Source organism: Mus caroli, chromosome X (assembly GCF_900094665.2).
Source record: "Mus caroli chromosome X, CAROLI_EIJ_v1.1, whole genome shotgun sequence".
In the NCBI taxonomy this organism is placed as follows: Eukaryota; Metazoa; Chordata; class Mammalia; order Rodentia; family Muridae; genus Mus; species Mus caroli.
The window spans coordinates 15,546,637-15,556,096 of record NC_034589.1 but is presented as its reverse complement, the minus strand read 5'-3'; positions in this window follow the sequence as shown (position 1 = coordinate 15,556,096).

Below are 9,460 nucleotides of genomic sequence, written 5' to 3'. Positions count from 1 at the left end.
GTGTTGATAACTTATTTATTGTCAGAATTATCATAAAACTAGTGAAAGATTTAGGATATTGATCAGTAAAGTCTGACACTAGACAACTGAACAGCAGTATACTTAAAGCCTAGAAGGTGAAATAAGCCAGGCTAGTAGGGATTTTAGATACCAATTCACATGTGATAGCCAAGTAGGAGTGGGGGGATCTTTGTGCATCTCTACCTTGGAACTATAATAAATCTGGGGATGTTTGCTTATTTAATAAAATTAGTCTGTCAGGGGATGGTTTACTTGTTGGGCTATTGAAATATCTGTCATCCAGGGCTACATAATGAGACCCTGTCCCTCACAGAAATCAGATTTGAAGAACTGAGGGAATTGAAGCTGCATTATATGGTCAGAATCCCTACTCTCTCTACCTAATGCATGTCTTTTACACACACACACATAGAGAGAGAGAGAGAGAGAGAGAGAGAGAGAGAGAGAGAGAGAGAGAGAGAAGGAAATCTGAAGTCATATTAAGCTTTGGGCAAAGAATTGTGTCCTGATATATTTGGCCTGGAAATTCTGTTCTATATTTGTTGCTCATTTTCTATTGGTTTCCTTTGGATATGCATATTTCTCCTTGATATTGACTATAGCCATTGTGCCATTGTGGTCCCTGACAATAAATAACAGTGTTCATTTAATTGAGTTCTGAATGCACTGTAGGACTAATTATATACAGAATCCTAGGTAACTAAAAATTTGTGCATTTGAGGGAAATCACTCCAGTATATCAGATTTGTAGCAATTTAGCACCACCAAACAAAGCATCCATCCAGGTATGATTGTGGTTTTCTCTAATAGTGAACCATTAAAAGCCAGAGACTCCCAAAGGAGATGCTAAATAACACATTAGAATGTTCACTGGTGTCAGTATGTTTCTGAAGCATCTATGTCTCTGCATTAAGGTTTTGCATGCTTTGTGGGTGCTAATTAGAACTTCCACCAAAGGCAAATAAGCAGGGGGCATTAAACTGCAGTCTTGACTTTTTCTATGCTTGGATAAACATAAGATGCATAACAAAGAATTACTAGTTGATCTTAGTCATCATTTGCCTCTTTTAAAATTTAGTACTACAGCATAAAGACAGGCTGAAATCAGCATAGTAAGGAAACCCATAAGGGCTCACTATTCAGCAGCTAATGGGCAGACCATGAATATTAACTTAGACACTAAGGACATTTCTACTTCTCATCAAGTAACACGCCCTGCCAGCTGAGATGAGAAAAAAAAATGAGACAATCTCTATAGGTATGGAATTGGAGCACCTTTTCTCCTAAAAACTTCTGAAAATTCTCATAGTTTATCTTACTTGATAGCTGCCTTGAGAGGTGACATTATTAATAGCAGATGCAGACAGTTACCAAGATGGAAACTTAGCCCCCACTCACTCCCTTTTGCAGAGCTTTCTTGACAAGCACAAAAATCCTCCACATTGTAATGGTGATTGGTCAGCTGTATGTTCTAGGGGGATAGGAAATATAAAATGTCACACTGATAGATGATTCCAGAAAGACTTCCTCAAAGATCACTTGCTGCCTTTGGGCAGCCATAGAAAAACCATGGTTTCAATGACCCCAAATCTTGGCAAACATAAATCTGTTACTCTGCAATTTGCAGGGGGCGTTTGAGGGAAGCAGGAGCATGATAACCAATACCATTGCTTTATTAAAGAAAAGGTTCAGACTAGAATTCTTTCTAAATAATCTATTCCCTCAAAATAAGACATGTATTATAGAGCATCTACAAAGCATGCACACATATAATCAGTAAAAAGTAAGTGTTTGCAACACCACAAGAAGAACAATATCAAACGACCAGAGTCCCCAGAGCTCTCAAGGACTAAACCTCCAACCAAGGAGTACACATGGAGGGACTCATGGCTCCAGCTGTATATATAGCAAACGATGGCCTTCTCAGGCATCAATGGGAGGAGAGGTCCTTGGTTCAATGAAGGCTTGAAAGATGCCCCAGTGTAGGGGAATGTGAGGTCGGAAAGGCAAAAGTGCATGGGTGGGTGCAGAAACACCCTCACAGAATCAGGGAAATGGTGGATGGGATGGGGGGTTGAGGGGAACTGGGAATGGGATAACATTTCAAATGTAAATAAAGAAAATATCCAAAAAAATTGAATATAAAATACCATTTTATATTGCATCAGATTTAGCTTAAATGGTACACTGGATAGCATGGTTTTAGGAGTAAGTCAATCTTGAGATGGTGTGCAGGCACAATTTAAGGGATGGTAATCATGTAGGCTCATTCAAAACAAAGAATCATGGGAAAACATGAAGACTAGTTCTACAAGTCTAGAGCAATTATACCCATGTGGGACCTGCATAAGGATAGAAACATAGAGGTATAATGACTTATTTCTAAATAGACTACTCAAAACAGAACTCTTATTAGAATATCGCTTTCATATAGTTTGTTAACAAAACAAAATCCAAATGTAGCAATTCATTAAAATATAAATACTTGATGATACAATTATATTTCTGAGAGTTTGTCTAAAAGATACCCCTTATTTTATAAATTAAGATTATATTTGAGCAGAATATAAGATAGGTTTTAAGATGTGGCACTGGTGTTATCTTGAGTACATTTTGGGGGTACAGTATGATGTTTCATTGTATACATATATACAGCATAGAGTGGTCAAATCAAGTCCATTACTGTTCCTGTCATGACATATGTTAATCTTATATATTGTAGAAAAAATACAAATTTTAGATGTCTATACAAATAGTGAAATCTTAGTATGAAACATTTGAAAAATGCATTTTCTTTAAGTCATGGCTTCTAACATTCAGATATAGGTACCCACTATGTGCTACAAATATAACTGGAGGCAGAAGGGAAAACAGCACTAAGTTACTTAGATTTTGTAATGACACCAATTCTTGAGTTAACCTTTGCACAAGACTAAAAAGAAAAACTATTATTTTGCCATAATAATACTGGTGCTATCACTTTCAAAATGCCAAGAATTAACTACAGTTTGCATGACTTGTATATCTCAAACACTATTGTAATAATAAATTATAAATATAAATGTCTTATTATCATATAGTAATTTAACAAAGTATAAGGTTTCATTATGGGTTTCCATGTACGAATGTAATGAATGTTGATCATATTCATTCTATTATTTTTCCTTATACTCTTCACATGTCCATTTTACATTCCCTTTTTAGCATCAGAAATGTGAGAAACACTATTCACTTATATCAAAAATCAGAGTAATACTATGAAAGGAACACTAGTGTGAAGAATTTCACATAATGCTTCAAAAAGAAAACAACAGTTATTTATGTGTGCTGTACATGATTAGATTAGATCTACTTATTCTGCAGTAGTTATAATCTGTCACTGTCTTAGTGAAAATACCAAATTTATCAAAACAGATATGATAACCATTCCTATGAAACTTAAATTGTATGGAGGAGGAATTGTAAAATATTATAAAGGGTGTAATTTTAACTGAACCAAACGCTCTTTCTTTGTGATTTGGAAAAATCATCGTATCGCAAGCAATCAATTTTAGGTTTTAGGAGCTATGTGAAATAAATGAAAAAAATTATAAATTCTAGTGTAAGGAACTAAAATGGGAGTAGTGAAGATGGGTGAACATTAGAGAAAAAGAAGGACAGCATTAGGAAAGAAAACCATCTCGGAAGTGAGCACATGGAAGCACTGCTGAACAGTTGGAAAAGGACTATGTACGAAACCAACTTAAAATGCTGACATTTTGTTTAATTATACTTGTTTAGAAAACGGCCATATAGCCACATAAAATATATGTTACCAATGAGATGTTGAAATATCCCATCTCTGTACTTTTAATTTGTGTTTCATATCTATTATTCAAATTCCTAAAGTATCTCACTTGATCAATTGCCACAGATAAACCTTGGGGCCCACCTGGATTCCTTTAAGACTTAGACTGAATAACTCCAAGTTTGAGTGTCTCATTTTGTTGTTGTTGTTTTGTTCTGTTTTTAGGATATTTGAACATTTGGGAAACAGAACTCATCTTAAAACTCTAAAGGAAATCTTTAGGATTGATGTTTGTGTATTCTCCATGTGATCTACATTGTAATCGCATTCATGAAGTGCTTCACAGGACACTGGGTAAGCCTGTGTTACAAGAACTCTTGGCATGGTTTGAAAGCATCTCTAGTGAGTTTGATTACTTCCTTATGGAATTAAGCTTCACTAACTTGTAACTATATTTGAATCAGGCATGGCATACTTGAGAGGAAACCAACCATGCTGTGATCTCTGTATTCAATGTGATTCATGTATTCCTGCTCAATCTTTTAAGTCTTGACTTTAATTCAGATCTCTAGCAGCCATGTGAAAAAGTCACCTATGGTGATGAGCAGCTCTGACGCCAATGCTGAAGGAAATAGAGGTAGGAGGGTCCCAGGAACTTGCTTGCCTGCCAGTCTAGCCAATCGATAAACTGATTCAGTGAGAGACTTTGTTTCAAAACTAACATGGAGAAACAATACATGAAGTCACCTGATGTCTCAACACTTGTCTATCTACATACACATAACCTGTATGCACCTTCTCTCTCACTCTGAATGTGTGTCTTATATGCATATATACATACAAACAAATATGTCATACACAAAACAAACTTTAATGGCACACACACACACACACAAAATTTAAAAACATAAGCTCTAAAGGGTACTTGAGGAACTTGGATTTCTCAACTGTTTTCCAACACTTGGGACTTTCACAATTTAGCCTTTACATCCCATATTTAATCCTACATAGGAATTAGGTTTTTAAATAGCTTTTGTTATTTAATTACTAGCAATGGTATACTGGTAAATGTTGAATAATTGTTTGAAACAGATAAGGGGAGTGGGTTGATTATAGCCTTTATTGGGTAAAAGGCCATGGTTGACTTCCTACTAACCCTGAATCACTGAATACTAATTGGGAAGGGGTGTAGATAATCAGGTTGCGAGATCATTGTGAATTCTCATAAAACAATAGGGGGAGGTAGTTCTACAATGGCCACTTGCCTTAGTTTTAAATCACCATGTCAAGCTCTACTCCTGGGGAAACCAACATAAGACAAGCTCTTAGATATTTTTGTCTGCATTCTCCAGATAACTACTAAAACAATTTAATACTAGCTGAACTCTTATCATCAAGAAATGTTAGTCTTTGTGTTGTGTGTTTGTCTTTATTTTTTTCATGTTATTCTCAAAGCAACAAGAACCAAAGAAAACATATGGTGGGACTCATGACTCTAGCTGCTGATGGCCTAGTCGGTCTTCAATGGGAGGAGAGACCCTTGGTCCTGTGAAGGTTCTATGCCACAGTATAAGGGAATGCCAGGGCCAGAAAGTGGGAGTGGGTAGGTTGGTGAGCAGGGGGAGGGGTGAAGAAATAGGAGATTTTTGGAGGAGAAACTAGGAAAGGGGATAACATTTGAAATGTAAATAAAGAAAATAACTAATAAAAAAAGAATAAAAATGAGTATGGTCATTATCATCACTTTATACCTAAGAAGACTATGGCTTAGACAGTTGATTTAGTTTCTCTTACATCATACAGTTTTTATATTGTGAAGCTGGAGTGCAAAGTACAATTCTATTTAATATGTTTTCTGGTAGTATTCAGAGGGCTTGTGTACCTGTGTTCTCTGGCTTAGAGCTTCATTGCTTTCCTGCATAATGTTTGTAGATACAGACTCAGCCTGGGGGCCTGTAAGTTGTCTCATTAGCTATCCAACTGAGCTTTCCAAAATTCTCTTCTGACACAATATGTTGTTCCTGCCCACATGCCTTGACCTGCCTGACTGTCCTAGCTCTCTCTCTATTAGAGAAGGCAAATACAATTAGACTTCTCATCACACAATGGCCATCTGCTCACCAGTGTCTTTTCAGCTGTTTGGGAGCCAAGGGCACTTTGAAAACCAGCATTCAGCTACCAGAGAGATGTTTGAGCACCATGATGCTCTGTACTAATGGCATGATGTCTGAATATGCAAATTAGGAAGTCTAGAGACTATCACTTCCTCATTAGGTGTCCAAAAGAGGCATTTTGTGCTTTATTGTCCACAAGAAAAGCAACTGTATATAGAAGCCAATTCTGATGCAAGTTCCCTAAAAACACTTATATTTTTTTCCCATTCTTTTTCCATCAGACATATTTTAGGTTGATGAGAATGTGTTAATTTTCAGACCAAGAGCTCAGCAGTTCATCAAGAATGATCTTGTCAGCGATGCTTTATCAAAGGGTACTTGAGTTGACCTTCAAGCACCAGTGAAAATCATTTCATTTGAGAACATGTCAAAAAGCAATACATCCAGACCTTGTACATTTAACAATATATATTAGACATCCTTCCCTTAAGAATTTTCTGACCTTCCTGGAAGAAGGTGTTTAAAGCTAAACACTTTCTATTCACAGTTACTCAAAAGGATTGACATATAATTTATTTTTACTAAATCATAAATTGAGTCTACAATTAGTAGCTACAGCAATGAATATTGTTACCAAATACATCCTTTTGTATTGCATTGAGAAGAGAGCTTTCTATCATTTATTTTTACTTTTAAATCACAGAATTTTACTATGGTTTCTTTTACTGTACCTAAGAAGAAAGGAAAAGCATGTTTGATAGAATATTGATACTATATTTAAAATAGTCTTAAGAGTCAGTGCATAAATAAATTGATTTAAAAGTCAACTCTGAAATGCTGAATATTTAGCAATAAAGTGTATTTAATAGGTAAGTCATTAAATTACTTTTCAGTTATCATACTATGGACAAAATGTCATGAGATTTTAACATTTTTCAATGCTTAATTTAGTAAGATAGCTTCTGAGAATGGATTTCTGTAGCATTCTAGGCTTTTGAAACTCAGATACAGATTAATTTCAGACCTTTGCAAGAGAGAATTTTTAGCTCTAGGGACAAATGGCCTTTTTTTCTCTAATAGAAATGAAAGTAATTCTAAAGACTCATTTAAACATTTTAAACTGAATCTATGAAGTCTTCCCATTTAATAAATTATACTAGCAGGTAAAAGTTAAGAAATCGAATAGTTCCCAGATAGAAGTACACAATATAGTCTTATTGAGATCAATTGATTACAACTTTGGGGATATCTCCAATACTGTCTTTAAGGCATATCAAGAAGCTCAATTATAATGTTGAATGAATGAATGGATGAAGTAGATGCTGTACATACATTAAGATAAACAGCATCAACAAAGCCTTATATCACTGCACAGTACTGATTTATTTTATTAACAATTTTCTCTTCTAGATAATAATCCTCCATACAATGTTTTATAACACTATACATTTTAAAGGTTACCAGGTTTTTAAAATAGTCTAAAACTACACCGCCTGATACCTCTCTTACTGAGAGGGAACCTGCAAATGCACCAAAGCTCTGAACAGATGGTGTGTGGGAAAGAGCTTGCATAGTAAAAAGCTTTAACATTTTTAAAGAATGTTTATGAGTCCACCATGAATTATCTGAAAGAACTATTAATTTTCATTGATCTCAAATTCAATGTAAACATGACAAATTTCTATATAGTATCATTTTGTCAGAATTCCTTCCAAAATATATTAACAAAACAAAAATTGGATGTTCATTACTCATGTGTGGCCACCTCCTGTACCCAGGCAGTACTTCCAGTGGATGGAGGGGAACATCAACCCGCCCACAAGACCTTCAACCCAAAATATGCCCTGCATACAAGATGCACAGGGATAAAGATGGAGCATACACTGAGGGAATGGACAACCCATGACTGCCCCAACTTGAGACCCACCCAATGGGAGAGAGACAACCCCTGACACTATTAATGATGCTCTGCTATGGTTGCAGGCAAGAGACTAGCATAACTGTCTCCTGGGATTTGTAAGAGTGGGTCTGGGAGGAGAGGGGGCATTGGGGGTGTGATCTGGATGTAAAATAAATAAATGAATAAACAAACAAACAAATACATACATAAATAAATAAATAGAAAAGGAAGAAATAAAAATATAAAAGTAAGTTACAAAAATATAATCTATCCCAAACTAGACTTTCAAATGTTTTTCTTTAACAATTCTATCATGATGCTTTGAGAGACTCTTCATTTTTCACTTCATTGTTTTTAGACACATTCTCTTTACATAGTGCTGGCTGTTCTGGAGCTTGATACGTGAATCAGGCTCTTTGCAATCTCACAGAAATCTACCTGCTTTAGTCTAACGAGTTCTGGAATTAAGGCTGTGAACCACTAACCACTATGCCTGACTTTCACTTTCTTTTGGGACTGGCTTCCAAACTCTTTCATTTCTCAACTATACAGCAAGTTGACTCTGTGTGTGAGTGTGCGTGTGAATGTGTGTATGAAAAACCTCCTCCTTTGCAAAACAAAAAATATATCCAAGACAATTTATTCTTCAAAATGACAGCCATCAATTATGATCTTTCCATCATAGCTTAAATCATGTGTCATGTGTGAAAGCATGTTGAATTTTATGAATTTAATTGCATATGATTAACTTTATGGAATCTGTAAAGTAGAGTCATTAGATATATTTCAGTCACCCAAGGATGTCTATTAAAGGGTTCTAGATTCAGGGATTTGAAGTAATTATTATGAAACATGAGGAGATATAAACAAAGAAAACAATACAAAGAATTAATAAGTCTAAGAGATAGTTCATTGAGAAGATAAGCAGGATTGACTAATATTTGACACTATTAACCAAAAGAAAGAAAAAGATGACTCAAATTAACAGAATCAGAGATGAACTGGTAAACATTACAATAGTCACTATAGAAATACAGGATATTGTAAGGGAATTTTTTAAAAATCTATACTCCGTGATATTAGAGGTCTAAAATAAGTAGATTACTTTCTTGATTCATCTAAACTACCAAAACCAAGTCAGGAAGAGATCAACAACTTAAGCAGATCCAGAGAAGGGAGATTGTAATAATAAAAAGCCTCTGACAAAAAAAGAAAAAGAAAATCAAACAAACCCTTACAAGTCCAGATGGATTTGCAGCAAAATTCTACCAGATTTTCAAAATACCTACAATCAATTTCTCTTAACCTTTTCTTTTTTCTCTTTTTTTTTCATTTTTATTAGATATTTTCTTCATTTACATTTCAAATGCTATCCAGAGAGTCCCCTATACCCTCCCCCCACCCTGCTCCCCTACCCACCCACCCCCACTTCTTGACCCTGGCATTACCCCTGTACTGGGGCATATAAAGTTTTCAAGACCAAGGGGCCTCTCTTCCCAATGATGGCCAACTAGGCCATCTTCTGCTATATATGCAGCTAGAGACATGAGCTCTGGGGGTACTGGTTAGTTCATATTGTTGTTCCACCTATAGGGTTGCATGCCCCTTCAGCTCCTTTGGTACTTTCTCTAGTTCCTC